General features: G+C 37.8%; 1 long non-coding RNA gene across 1 annotated transcript; it reads left to right on the top strand.

Annotated features, from left to right (window-relative positions):
- Positions 797 to 4,440, top strand: LOC110269741. The gene is made up of 3 exons (XR_002358504.1): positions 797 to 906; positions 976 to 977; positions 4,430 to 4,440. It is a non-coding gene; the product is annotated as an uncharacterized LOC110269741 (long non-coding RNA).

The raw sequence follows: 14,061 nt of genomic DNA, 5'->3' as shown, positions 1-14,061 counted from the left end.
TTATCCTAAATTTAAAATTTCTAAATTTTAAGCTAATTTCATAAAACGATGAAAGGAAAGAAAGAAAAGGGGGGGGGGGACCGAATCACCGCGAGGGAAGAAGGAGGGGGACAGCGCGGTGAGCGCGGTGGGCGTCACTGCCACCAGAACCGCCATCGAATCACCACGGGGGAGAAGGAGAGAGAAGCAGAACCACAAAGAGAGAGAGTTCGACGGAGACGTTCATGCTGTTCGTCCTCGTCGCTGCCATGCGTTGCCGTCGCCGCCGTTAGTTTTGCTACCGTTGTGCTTGAAGGAGAAAGGGAGAGTGGCGCTGACAGAGAGATTGACGGAAGCCAGTAAAGCACCTGAGAGAAAGGAAGCCGATTCTGTTACCGCTGCCGCACCTAGTTGCCGTCGATCGAGCTTACCGTCGCTGGAGGTGAACCGGTGTCGCGTCCTTGCGGCCAGAGCCACCAGCGCCACTACTACTACTCAAATTTCGCTTCTCTTTCATTAGGGTTTGTTATCTCAGTAGCCCTTTTGAAGCTAGTGCCGGTTCTGTCAGGGGTTCCTGCCGTGAATGCCACCACCAGAGGAGAAGAGGAAGAACGACGGGAAAGGGAGTCATCTGCGGCCGACGCTGCTTCCTCACCACCATTTCTTCCTGTCCCATTTCCCCTGTTCTGCTTCTACATTCCCATGTCATTTACTGCTTAGTTAGATATGCATGTTGTAGTGGATTCTAGGTTGTTAGGTATACTGAACATAGTTTGTAGAGGAATTAGGTCTAGAAAAATTTTGCTATTTTTAATGTGTTTGGAATAAATTTTTTGTAATTGTTTGTTGAATGATCATGAATGTTGTTTGAATTTTTGTGAATCTGTGATTGGATGATAATGATTTTCTTCGTTTCTGAATCGAATTGTGAACTACTGCTGTTATGTGAATTTAGTTTGTGCAATGATGATGATGAATTTAGATTGTGCACTCCAGTTGTTTGTTGCTTATTTCATATAGATGAATATGTGAATTTTGTTTAATTGTTATTGTATTCATATGGAAATTGATTTGATTGAGTGAATTTGGGAAATATCCTAAATTGCTACTGAAATGCTGCCGAAATTCATTTAAATCTGTTTCACTATTAGTTTTTCATTTAAGTTAAATCTCCTCATCTTTCTATGGCAATTCAATTACACAAAAATTGAGAATTGAAACTTGTGAGTGCTCTGATTAGGCATGACTAGTAAATAATTATGCAAAACTGCTGTGTTAAGGAAAAGGGAGAAAACTCCATCAATAGAGACAATACATGACTGCTTTCATTTCAGCTCGAAGCTTAGAGTATTGCAGTTTACACAGCTATGTCACCCTGATAATCATATCGGTCCTCTGGTTTTCAAACCACACCATGGTTCTCTAGGCCACTTTTTTCTCTTGTTCGTATGTATTTATTTACATATTTCTTTCTTCTTTTTGTATAATTAATGATCCTTATTTTGTGTTATTCAGTGCATGGCGAACCCTTCTTGGGAGTTATCAGAGTATGCTACAATATTGCACTAAATAGGTATTACTCATTTCTATGATATTGCACTAAAAAAGTATTACTCATTTCTATGTTGTCTTTGATGCTTATAGTTAATTAGTTATTAATCTATAGTAGTCAGATTCATTCTTTGTCTTTGTAGCAAGAGTCCTATAAACCAAGCAACATCAAAGGCTATGCTGACATAAATGATCAGCATCATCTTTAGGAGAATGAAAACCAATTTGGTGGGGGCTTATTTTTATTCTTTATTATTAACTGTATGAGTTTATCAAGGACTAAAAATATGACTTTTCCCTGTTATAAAATTTTTCAATTTGTTATTTTGTTAATTGTTACTTTCTTTTTGTGACTATACATAATCTTCTTGTCTATCACTTGTTTGGCAGAATATTTCAGCTCAGGCAGATGGTGAAGAGCAAGAAATTGTAAGCACTCATTCTAGCCCAGGGCCATCTAGTCACGGAACTAATGGAAGAGCTGTATCAGTTTATATTTATTACTCTATATATACACCCATATGCAGAAAGGTATTCCTAACTATTAATTTATAATGCAACTGACTTTGGAGTGATTTATTAAGTAGTAATATATAGCATGTTATCATTCTAATGCTGGACAAAATGAGTTACTAGAAGCCATGGGGTTGGGAAAGGACATGGTAAGAATTTTAGAGTTCGTATTCATTGTTGAATAATATGAGTATAGTTTTTTATTTTTCCTGTGCATTTTTAAAGAAAAAACAAATCATGTTTATTAAGCTAGTATTTTCTGGTTGGTGGTCTTTTCAGGTGTGTGGCACTTATTAGAAGCTTCTCCATGAGAAAGGAGCTCTATGAACATGATGGAGTTCGTAATTTGTAGTTTACATTTTGAAGATTTATAATTCCTTGTTTTTCTTGTCCTATGTATCTATCTAGTTCATTAGGGTTCTTCAATGTGTCTTGTTAGTTTGTACTTTAAAGTATATATGTTGAAGACTTATAAAACAATCTTAGTTAAATAAAAGATATTTGAACTATCTATGTTATTATATATTATATAAATGTTGACTTGTTGAGTAAATTAGTTAATATATTAATTAATTAAAAAACTAATATAATTTGGCAAATTATGTGTGTAATTTTTATTTAAAAAAATTATTAAAAAATATATAGTGTTTTGTAACTAAAGAAAAAAATGTTACAAAATCAAGTTACATTTTGTAACAAAATTTTATGATAGGAAAAAATATATTGTCACCAAAAATATTTTGAAGATCAAAATTTGTTATCACTTTTGTAATGACTTTTGGTTTTTTGTATCAGAAAAATTTGTTACAAAATATTACTTTGAATTATAACAGTTTCATTTTTTGTTACAAAAAATTTTTGTAACGGGACATACTGCAACGGCCCCTTTTTTTGTTACAAAATCCTTTTGTTTCAAAATTCCAATTTTTTGTAACAATATTTTTGTTACAAATATTGCTTTTTCTTGTAGTGGAAGAGGGGTATTTATATGAGGGGGGTAGGGTTGGGTTCGGTCATGGGTGGGGAATTGGGTGGGAAATTTGATTTTGAAGTGGGTGGGGTTGGTGGGAGTTATGATGGTTTTGGGGAAGTGATATGGATGTGATTGCGCTAGGGTTTGTAGGGAAGTGTGTATGGAGAAGTGTGAAAGTAAGAAGGAATAAGTAGGGTAGGTAAAGATGCTGTGGGACCCACTGGTCCTGAGAGGCTAGGTAATCCAGATTTTCTGCCCTCTGCACTGGCGTTTGAACGCCCAAGGTCTACTCCCTGGCTGGCATTCAACGCCAGCAATGCTGCCTATTTGCGGTGTTGGACGCCCAGGGTCTGCTCCCTGGTTGGTGTTCAACGCCAGTAACACTCCATCCAGAGTGTTCTATTTTCTCTGCTTTGACATTTCTGTCTCTGTTCTGACTGCTGCATATGATCACGAACCTAAATTATAAATTAAAGAAAAAGAAAATAAAAGAAAATAAAAATAATTAATTAAGGTTGGGTTGCCTCCCAATAAGCGCTTCTTTAACATCACTAGCTTGACGGTTAGCTCCTTACGGAGGTGAGTATGGGCTCAGATATTCGCCCCTTACAGTGAACTTTCTTCCTGTCTTCTCATGAAAGAGCTCCACATGCTCTAGAGATAGTATACAACTCACTGTATGTGGTATGACGGGTTTCGTGGTAAAGACAACTCTCATGCCAGGTGAGAGGCCTTCAGTTGGGACTTTCTTGTCCTTCCAGCCTTTAGGTACTTTCTTCTTGGTACCTTTGTGCTTAGAGCTTGTTGATGGCTTCCCAACAACAAACTTAGAATTGATGTTTGGGGGCTCTGCAAAGCCCTGCTGGTATGCGAAATTGTTACTCTGAGGTTGTAAAATTTGTTGTTCGTTCTCTCCCTGGCAATGGCGCCAATAACTGATGCACAATACCATGGTCCAAACATAACTTCACAACTTCGCACAACTAACCAGCAAGTGCACTGGGTCATCCAAGTAATAAAACCTTACGTGAGTAAGGGTCGATCCCACGGAGATTGTTGGTATGAAGCAAGCTATGGTCATCTTGTTAATCTCAGTCAGGCGGATATCAAATGGTTATGGAGTTTTCGAATAATAATAATAAATAAACAGAAAATAAAGATAGAAATACTTATGTAATTCATTGGTGAGGATTTCAGATAAGCGTATAGAGATGCTTTCGTTCCTCTGAAGTTCTGCTTTCCCGCTGTCTTCATCCAATCAGTCTTACTCCTTTCCATGGCAAGCTTTCTGTAAGGGCATCACCGTTGTCAATGGCTACATCTCATCCTCTCTGTGAAAATGGTCCAAATGCTCTATCACGGCATGGCTAATCATCTGGAGGTTCTCGATCATACTGGAATAGGATTTACAAGCTGAATTGAATAGAAAATAGTAGTACTTTGCATTAAATCATGAGGAACAGCAGAGCTCCACACCTTAATCTATGGAGTGCAGAAACTCTACCGTTTGAAAATACATAAGTGATAATGGTCCAGGCATGGCCAAATGGCCAGCCCCCATGAAAGTCTAAGATAGTATAAAACTGATCAAAGATCCCCCTTTATACAATAGTAAAAAGTCCTATTTATACTAAACTAGTTACTAGGGTTTACAGAAGTAAGTAATTGATGCATAAATCCACTTCCAGGGCCCACTTGGTGTTTGCTTGGGCTAAGCTTGAAGTTTACACGTGGAGAGGTCATTCTTGGAGTTGAACGCCAGTTTGTAACGTGTTTCTGGCGTTCAACTCTGGTTTGTGACGTGTTTCTGGCGTTTAACTTCAAACTGCAGCGTAGAACTGGCGTTCAACGCCCTTTTGCGTTGTCTAAACGCGGCCAAAGTATGGACTATTATATATTGCTGGAAAGCCCTGGATGTCTACTTTCCAACGCAATTGGAAGCGCACCATTTTGAGTTCTGTAGCTCCAAAAAATCTACTTTGAGTGCAGGGAAGTCAGAATCCAACAGCATCAGCAGTCCTTCTTCTACCTCTGAATCTGATTTTTGATGCCACAGACACATAATTGGGTGAACCTTTTCAGATTGTGACTCAGCTTTGCTAAAGTCCCCAATTAGAGGTGTCTAGGGTTCTTATGCACACTCTTCTTTTGCTTTGGACCTTGACTTTAACCGCTCAGTCTCAAGTTTTCACTTGACACCTTCACGCCACAAGCACATGGTTAGGGACAGCTTGGTTTAGCCGCTTAGGCTGGGATTTTATTCCTTTAGGCCTTCCTATCCACTGATGCTCAAAGCCTTGGGATCCTTTTTATTTACCCTTGCCTTTTGGTTTTAAGGGTTATTGGCTTTTTGCTCTTGCCTTTTGGTTTTAAGAGCTTTTGGCTTTTTCTGCTTGCTTTTTCTTTTTCTATTTTTTTCTCCATTTTTTTCTTTTTTTTTTCTGCAAGCTTTTGTATTCACTGCTTTTTCTTGCTTCAAGAATCATTTTTATGATTTTTTAGATTATCAAATAACATGTCTCCTGTTCATCATTCTTTCAAGAGCCAACATATTTAACATTCTAAAACACCAACTTCAAAAGACATATGCACTGTTCAAGTATTCATTCAGAAAACAAAAAGTATTTTCTCCACATCAATATAATTAAACTAAGTTCAAGGATAAATTCGAAACTCATGTACTTCTTGTTCTTTTGTAATTAAAACATTTTTCCATTTAAGAGAGGTGATGGATTCATATTCACTACTTTAAGGCATAGACACTTAGACACTAATGATCATGTTATAAAGACACAAACATAGATAAACATTTAATATAAGAAAACGAAAAATAGAAAGTTTAAGAACAAGGAATGAGTCCACCTTAGTGATGGTGGCATTTTCTCCTTGAGGAACCAATGATGTCCTTGAGCTCTTCTATGTCTCTTCCTTGTCTTTGTTGCTCCTCCCTTATAGCTCTTTGATCTTCTCTAATTTCATGGAGTATGATGGAGTGCTCTTGATGTTCCACCCTTAGTTGTCCCATGTTGGAACTTAGTTCTCCTAGGGAGGTGTTGATTTGCTCCCAAAAATTCTGTGGAGGAAAGTGCATCCCTTGAGGTATCTCAGGGATTTCTTGATGATGAGCTTCCTCACGTGTTTCTTGAGCTCCATGAGTGGGCTCTCTTGTTTGCTCCATCCTTTTCTTAGTGATGGGCTTTTCTTCCGCAATGGGAATGTCTCCTTCTATGAAAGCTCCAGCTGAGTAACATAGATGGCAAATAAGATGAGGGAAAGCTAGCCTTGCCAAGGGGGAGGGCTTTTCGGCTATTTTGTAGAGTTTAAGGGAGATGACTTCATGAACTTCTACTTCCTCTCCAATCATGATGCTATGAATCATGATGGCTCGATCCACAGTAACTTCAGATCGGTTGCTAGTGGGAATGATGGAGCGTTGGATGAACTCCAACCATCCTCTAGCCACAGGCTTGAGGTCCAGTCTTCTAAGTTGAACCGGTTTGCCTTTTGAGTCAATCTTCCATTGAGCTCCTTCCACACATATGTCCATGAGGACTTGGTCCAACCTTTGATCAAAGTTGACCCTTCTAGTGTAGGGGTGTGCATCTCCTTGCATCATAGGCAAGTTAAACACCAACCTCACATTTTCCGGACTAAAATCTAAGTATTTCCCCCGAACCATGGTGAGATAATTCTTTGGGTTCTGGTTCTTACTTTGATCATGGTTCCTAGTGATCCATGCATTAGCATAGAACTCTTGAACCATTAGAATTCTGACTTGTTGGATGGGTTTTGTTAGAACTTTCCAACCTCTTCTTTGGATTTCATGTCGGATTTCCGGATACTCATTTCTCTTGAGTTTGAAAGGGACCTCAGGGATCACCTTCTTCTTGGCCACAACATCATAGAAGTGGTCTTGATGAGCTTTGGAGATGAATATTTCCATCTCCCATGACTCGGAGGTAGAAGTTTTTGTCTTTTCTTTCCCTTTTTTAGAGGATTCTCCGGTCTTAGGTGCCATCAATGGTAATGGAAAAACAAAAAGCTATGCTTTTACCACACCAAACTTAGAATATTGCTCGCCCTCGAGCAAGAAAAGAAAGAATATATGAAGAAGAAGAAGAAATGAAGAAGAGGGAGAGAGAGATGTGTTTCGGCCAAGAAGAGGAGGAGGGGGTTGTGTTGTGTGAAATTGAAGAAGAATGGAGGGGTTTATATAGTGAAGGGAGAGGGGTTAGGTTCGGCCATTTAGGGTGGGTTTGGGTGGGAAAGTGATTTTGAATTTTGAAGGTAGGTGGGGTGTATGAAGTAGGTTTATGGGGAAGAGTGGGTAGATGTGAGTAGTGAATAGGTAATAGGGAAGAGAGCTTGAGGTGATTGGTGAAGGGTTTTGGGGAAGGGTATTTATTGGGAAGAGAGGATGAACATTGAGAAGAGGGAAGAGTATGAGTGGAGGTAGGTGGGGATCCTGTGGGGTCCACAGATGCTGAGATGATCTTGTGGGGTCCACAGATCCTGAGGTGTCAAGGAATTGCATCCCTGCACCAATTAGGCATGTAAAATGCCTTTGCATGCAATTCTGGCGTTTAAACACCGAATTGATGCTTGTTCTGGGCGTTCAGCGCCCAGATGCAGCATGTTTCTGGCGTTGAACGCCAGTTCTATGCTTGTTTCTGGTGTTCAGCGCCAGCTTTCCTCAGTGTGCATTCCTGGCGTCTGAACGCCAGGATGCTGCTTGTTTTGGGCGTTCAACGCCAGATCCATTCTCTGTTCTGGCGTTGAATGCCAGCCAGATGCTCCTTACTGCCGTTTAAACGCCAGTAAGCCCTTCCTCCAGGGTGTGATTTTTCTTCTGCTATTTTTGATTCTGTTTTTGATTTTTCTATTTATTTTGTGACTCCACATGATCATGAACCTAATAAAACATGAAAGAACCACAAAAATAAAAATAAAATTAGATAAATAAAAATTGGGTTGCTTCCCAACAAGCGCTTCTTTAATGTCAATAGCTTGACAGTGGGTTCTCATGGAGCCTCACAGATGTTTAGAGCATTGTTGAGACTCCCCAACACCAAACTTAGAGTTTGGATATGGGAGTTCAACTCCAAACTTAGAGTTTGGTTGTGGCCTCCCAACACTCAGCTTCATGATTGCCCCAAGGAACTTGGCAACTTGCTCTTTAGTAACATCCTCATTCTCTTCTGAAGAGGAATACTCATCAGAGCTCATGAAGGGCGTAAGGAGGTTTAATGGAATCTCTATGGTCTCTAGATGAGCCTCAGAGTCCTTTGGTTCCTCAAAGGGAAACTCCTTGTTGATCACTGGACGTCCCAGGAGGTCTTCCTCGTTGGGATTCACGTCCTCCCCTTCCTCCTTGGATTCGGCCATGATGGTTATATCATTGGCCTTGCACTCTCCTTTTGGATTTTCTTCTGTATTGCTTGGGAGAGCACTAGGAGGGATTTCATTGATCCTTTTACTCAGCTGGCCCACTTGTGCCTCCAAATTTCTAATGGAGGACCTTGTTTCATTCATGAAACTCAGAGTGGCCTTAGATAGATCAGAGACTAAGTTTGCTAAATTAGAGGTATTTTGTTCAGAGTTCTCTGTCTGTTGCTGAGTAGATGATGGAAAAGGTTTGCAATTGCTAAACCTGTTTCTTCCACCATTATTAAAGCCTTGTTGAGGCTTTTGTTGATCCTTCCATGAGAGATTATAGATGTTTCCATATGGTTCACCCATGTAATTCACCTCTACTATTGCAGGGTTCTCAGGATCTGGTGCACAAATTGTGAATCACACTTTTCATAACTCGTACCACTAACCAGCAAGTGCACTGGGTCATCCAAGTAATACCTTACGTGAGTAAGGGTCGAATCCCACGGAGATTGTTGGCTTGAAGCAAGCTATGGTTATCTTGTAACTCTTAGTCAGGATATAATATCAATAATAATTCTTAGTTTTAATTGTAAAAAGTCAAAGGGCATAAAATAAATACTTGTTACTCAATAATGGAGAATATGTTGGGGTTTTGGAGATGCTTTGTCCTCTTTATTTCAGCTTTTCTCTTGTACTCCTCTTCACACACGCAAGGCTCCTTCCATGGCAAGCTGTATGTAGGGTGTCACCGTTATCAATGGCTACTTCCCATCCTCTCAGTGAAAATGGTCCAAATGCTCTGTCACAGCACGGCTAATCATCTGTTGGTTCTCGATCATGTCAGAATAGAATCTATTGATTCTTTTGCGTCTGTCACTACGCCCAACAATCGCGAGTTTGAAGCTCGTCACAGCCATTCAATCCTTGAATCCTACTCGGAATACCACAGACAAGGTTTAGACTTTCCGGATTCTCATGAATGCCGCCATCAATTCTAGCTTATACCACGAAGATTCTGATTACAGAATCTAAGAGATACTCATTCAATCTAATATAGAACGGAGGTGGTTGTCAGGCACACGTTCATGGATTGAGGAAGGTGATGAGTGTCACGGATCATCACCTTCTTCTTAGTGAAGCGCGAATGAACATCTTAGATAGGAACAAGCGTGTTTGAATAGAAAACAGAGATAATTGCATTAATTCATCGGGACGCTGCAGAGCTCCTCACCCCCAACAATGGGGTTTAGAGACTCATGCCGTCAAAGAGTATAAAATTCAGATCTAAAAATGTCATGAGATGCAAAATAAATCTCTAAAAGTTGTTTAAATACTAAACTAGTAACCTAGGTTTACAGAAAATGAGTAAACTATGATAGATAGTGCAGAAATCCACTTCTGGGGCCCACTTGGTGTGTGCTGGGGCTGAGACTTAAGCTTCTCACGTGCCTGGGCTGTTTTGGGCGTTCAACGCCAGGTTGTAACCTGTTTCTGGCGTTGAACTCCAACTTGTAACTTGTTTCTGGCGCTGGACGCCAGACTGCAACATGGAACTGGCATTGAACGCCAGTTTACGTCGTCGATCCTTGAGCAAAGTATGCACTATTATATATTTCTGGAAAGCCCTGAATGTCTACTTTCCAACGCAATTGAGAGCGCGTCATTTGGACTTCTATAACTCCAGAAAATCCACTTTGAGTGCAGGACGGTCAGAATCCAACAGCATCAGCAGTCCTTTTTCAGCCTGAATCAGATTTTTGCTCAGCTCCCTCAATTTCAGCCAGAAAATACCTGAAATCATAGAAAAATACACAAACTCATAGTAAAGTCCAGAAATGTGATTTTTAATTAAAAATTAATAAAAATATACTAAAAACCAACTAAATCATACTAAAAACTAAGTAAAAACAATGCCAAAAAGCGTATAAATTATCCACTCATCACAACACCAAACTTAAATTGTTGCTTGTCCCCAAGCAACTAAAAACAAAGTAGGATAAAAAGAAGAGAATATACAATGAATTCCAAAAACATCTATGAAGATCAGTGTTAATTAGATGAGCGGGGCTATTAGCTTTTTGCTTCTGAACAGTTTTGGCATCTCACTTTTTCCTTTGAAGTTCAGAATGATTGACATCTATAGGAACTCAGAATTTAGATAGTGTTATTGATTTTCCTAGTTCAGTATGTTGATTCTTGAACACAGCTACTTTATGAGTCTTGGCCGTGGCCCTAAGCACTTTGTTTTCCAGTATTACCACCGGTTACATAAATGCCACAGACACATAACTGGGTGAACCTTTTCAGATTGTGACTCAGCTTTGCTAGAGTCCCCAATTAGAGGTGTCCAGGGTTCTTAAGAACACTCTTCTTTTTGCTTTGGACCTCGACTTTAACCGCTTAGTCTCAAGTTTTCACTTGACACCTTCACGCCACAAGCACATGGTTAGGGACAGCTTGGTTTAGCCGCTAAGGCCAGGATTTTATTCCTTTAGGCCCTCCTATCCACTGATGCTCAAAACCTTGGATCCTTTTTATTACCCTTGCCTTTTGGTTTTAAGGGCTATTGGCTTTTTGCTCTTGCCTTTTGGTTTAAAGAGCTTTTGGCTTTTTCTGCTTGCTTTTTCTTTTTCTTGCTCTCTCTTTTTTTTTGCATTTTTTTCCTGCAAGCTTTATTCTTCACTGCTTTTTCTTGCTTCAAGAATTATTTTTATGATTTTTCAGATTATCAAATAACATTTCTCCTTTTTCATCATTCTTTCAAGAGCCAACAATTTTAACATTCATAAACAACAAATTCAAAAGACATATGCACTGTTCAAGCATTCATTCATAAAACAAAAAGTATTGCCACCACATCAAAATAATTAAACTATTTTAAAATTCAAAATTCATGTACTTCTTTTTCTTTTTCAGAAAACAATTTTCATTTAAGAAAGGTGATGGATTCATAGGTCATTCATATCTTTAAGACATAGACACTTAGATACTAGTGATCATATAGTAAAGACACAAACATAATTAAACATGAAGCATAGTAAACGAAAAATAGGAAAATAAGAACAAGGAGATTAAGGAATGGGTCCACCTGTATTCCTCAACCTTAGTTGCTGCAGGTTTATTTCCTACAGAGGTAGGTTGAGAAGCCTTCTTGAGGGATTTATTATCAGCACTTGCAGGTGTCTGATCCCTCACTGGCATTTGAAAGCCAGGGTTGGAAGCTGGAGTGGCGTTGGACACCAACTCCTTACTTGTTCCTGGCGTTTGAACGCCAGAGTTATTCCTCTCTGGGCTCTTACTGTCCTCATAGGGATTTTGGATAGCCGGTTGTTCATTTCTTGGCTTCCTACTGCCTTGAAGTGAGGTATTTAATGTTTTCCCACTTCTTAATTGAACTGCTTGGCACTCTTCTGTTATTTGTTTTGATAACTGCTGTTCTGTTTGCTTCAACTGTACTTCCATATTCAGATTAGCCATTCTTGTGTCTTGTAGTATCTCCTTGAATTCGGCCAGCTATTTTGTTAGAAAGTCTAATTGTTGGTTGAATTCTGTAATTTGTTCTGCAGGACTGAGTTCAGCAGTTACTGTTTTAGCCTCTTCTTTCATGGAAGATTCACTGCTTAGGTACAGATGCTGATTTCTGGCAACTGTATCAATGAGCTCTTGAGCTTCTTCAATTATTTTTCTCATATGTATAGATCCACCAGCTGAGTGGTCTAGAGAAATCTGAGCTTTCTCTGTAAGCCCATAATAGAAGATGTCTAACTGCACCTATTCTGAAAACATTTCAGAGGGGCATTTTCTTAGCATCTCTCTGTATCTCTCCCAGGCATCATAAAGAGATTCATTATCTCCTTGTTTAAAGCCTTGGATGTCCAGCCTTAGCTGTGTCATCCATTTTGGAGGGAAGTATTAATTCAGGAATTTTTCTGTCAGCTGTTTCCGTGTCCTTATGCTAGCTTTAGGTTGGTTATTTAACCACCTCTTAGCTTGATCTTTTACAGCAAATGGAAACAATAATAATCTGTAGACATCCTGATCTACTTCCTTATCATATACTGTGTCAGCAATTTGTAAAAACTGTGCCAGAAACTCTGTAGGTTCTTCCTGTGGAAGACCAGAATACTGACAACTCTGCTGCACCATGATAATGAGTTGAGGATTCAACTCAAAGCTACTGACTCCGATGGAGGGTATACAGATACTACTCCCATATGAAGCAGTAGTGGGGTTAGCATATGACCCCAGAGTCCTTCTGGACTGTTCATTTCCACTTAGGTCCATGATGGAGAAAGGGAGATGATGTGTATTGTAAATATTTTTTTTTAAAAAACTGAAATTAAAATAAAATAAAATAAAATAAAATAAGTGAAAATTCGACTATAAGTTTAGAAATTAAAAGGAAATTGAAAACTAAAATAATTAATTAATTAAAAAGATTTGAAAAATAAGGGGTAAGGATTTTCGAAAAATGAAGAGAGAGAAAGTGGTTAGGAAGTTTTTAAATTTAAATTTTAGATTTGAAAATTAAAATTTGAATTTTTAAATTTTTGAAATTTGAAATTCGAATTTTGAAATTTGAAAATTTGAATTTTGAATTTTGAAAAAGTCAACGATATAAGATAAGGATTTGAAAGAGATTTAAATTTTGAAAAGATTTGATTTTTAAGTTTGAAAATTGAAATTTTAAAATTTGAATTTTGAATTTTGGAAGTTGAAAATTGAAATTTGAATTTGAAATAAGATAAGATTTTGAAAAAGATATGAATTTTTTTGAAAAAGATTTGAGTTTTGAAATTTTTTTTTAAAACTAAGATAAGATAAAATTTTGAAATTGAAATCTGAATTTTAAGAAAAAAATTTCGAAATATTTGCTTAAAAATAGTTAGAAAAGATATATTTTTTATTTTTGAATTTTATGATGAAAGAGAAAAACACACAAAAGACACACAACTTAAAAGTTTTAGATCTAATGCTCCTTGTTTTCGAAAATTTTGGAGGGAAAACACCAAGGAACACCAAACTTAAAAATTTTAAGATCAAAACACAAGGAAGACTCAAGAACACTTTGAAGACTCACAAGAACACAAGAACATGAAGAAAGAACACCAAACTTAAAATTTTTAGAAAACCTCAATAAAATTTTCGAAAATTATAGAAGATTAACAAGAAAATACCAAACTTAAAGGTTGGCACAAGATTTAATCAAAGAAAAATTATTTTAAAAAAAATTTTAAAAAGAAGATACCCAATTACCAAGAACATAGACCAACACTCTAGCCAATTAGGCTGTAAATGTAACACTTGTTTTGAAAAGGCACAAGAAAAACAAGAAAAGAAACAGAACAAGAAAAACTAAAGATCAAACAAGAAAAATTCAATTATTAGTAAAAGAAAAATAAAATTTCAAAAAAAAATAAAAAAATAAATTTTGAAAAAGAAAATAAGGATTCTAAAATTCTAACAAGAACAATAATAAAAGACTCAAAGACAAATTACAGATTAATAAAGAAAAATAAAAATTTTTGAAAGATTTTTTTGAAAAGAAAGTAAAAAGACTTTGACCCAAAAGACAAAATTTTTCTAATCTAAGCAACAGGATGAACCGTCAGTTGTTCAAACTCAACAATCCCCGGCAACGGCACCAAAAACTTGGTGCACGAATTGTG

This window comes from Arachis ipaensis, chromosome B03, assembly GCF_000816755.2.
Source record: "Arachis ipaensis cultivar K30076 chromosome B03, Araip1.1, whole genome shotgun sequence".
NCBI lineage: Eukaryota > Viridiplantae > Streptophyta > Magnoliopsida > Fabales > Fabaceae > Arachis > Arachis ipaensis.
Note: the sequence above shows the minus strand (reverse complement) of the source record. Positions and strands in the feature narration are given on the sequence as shown.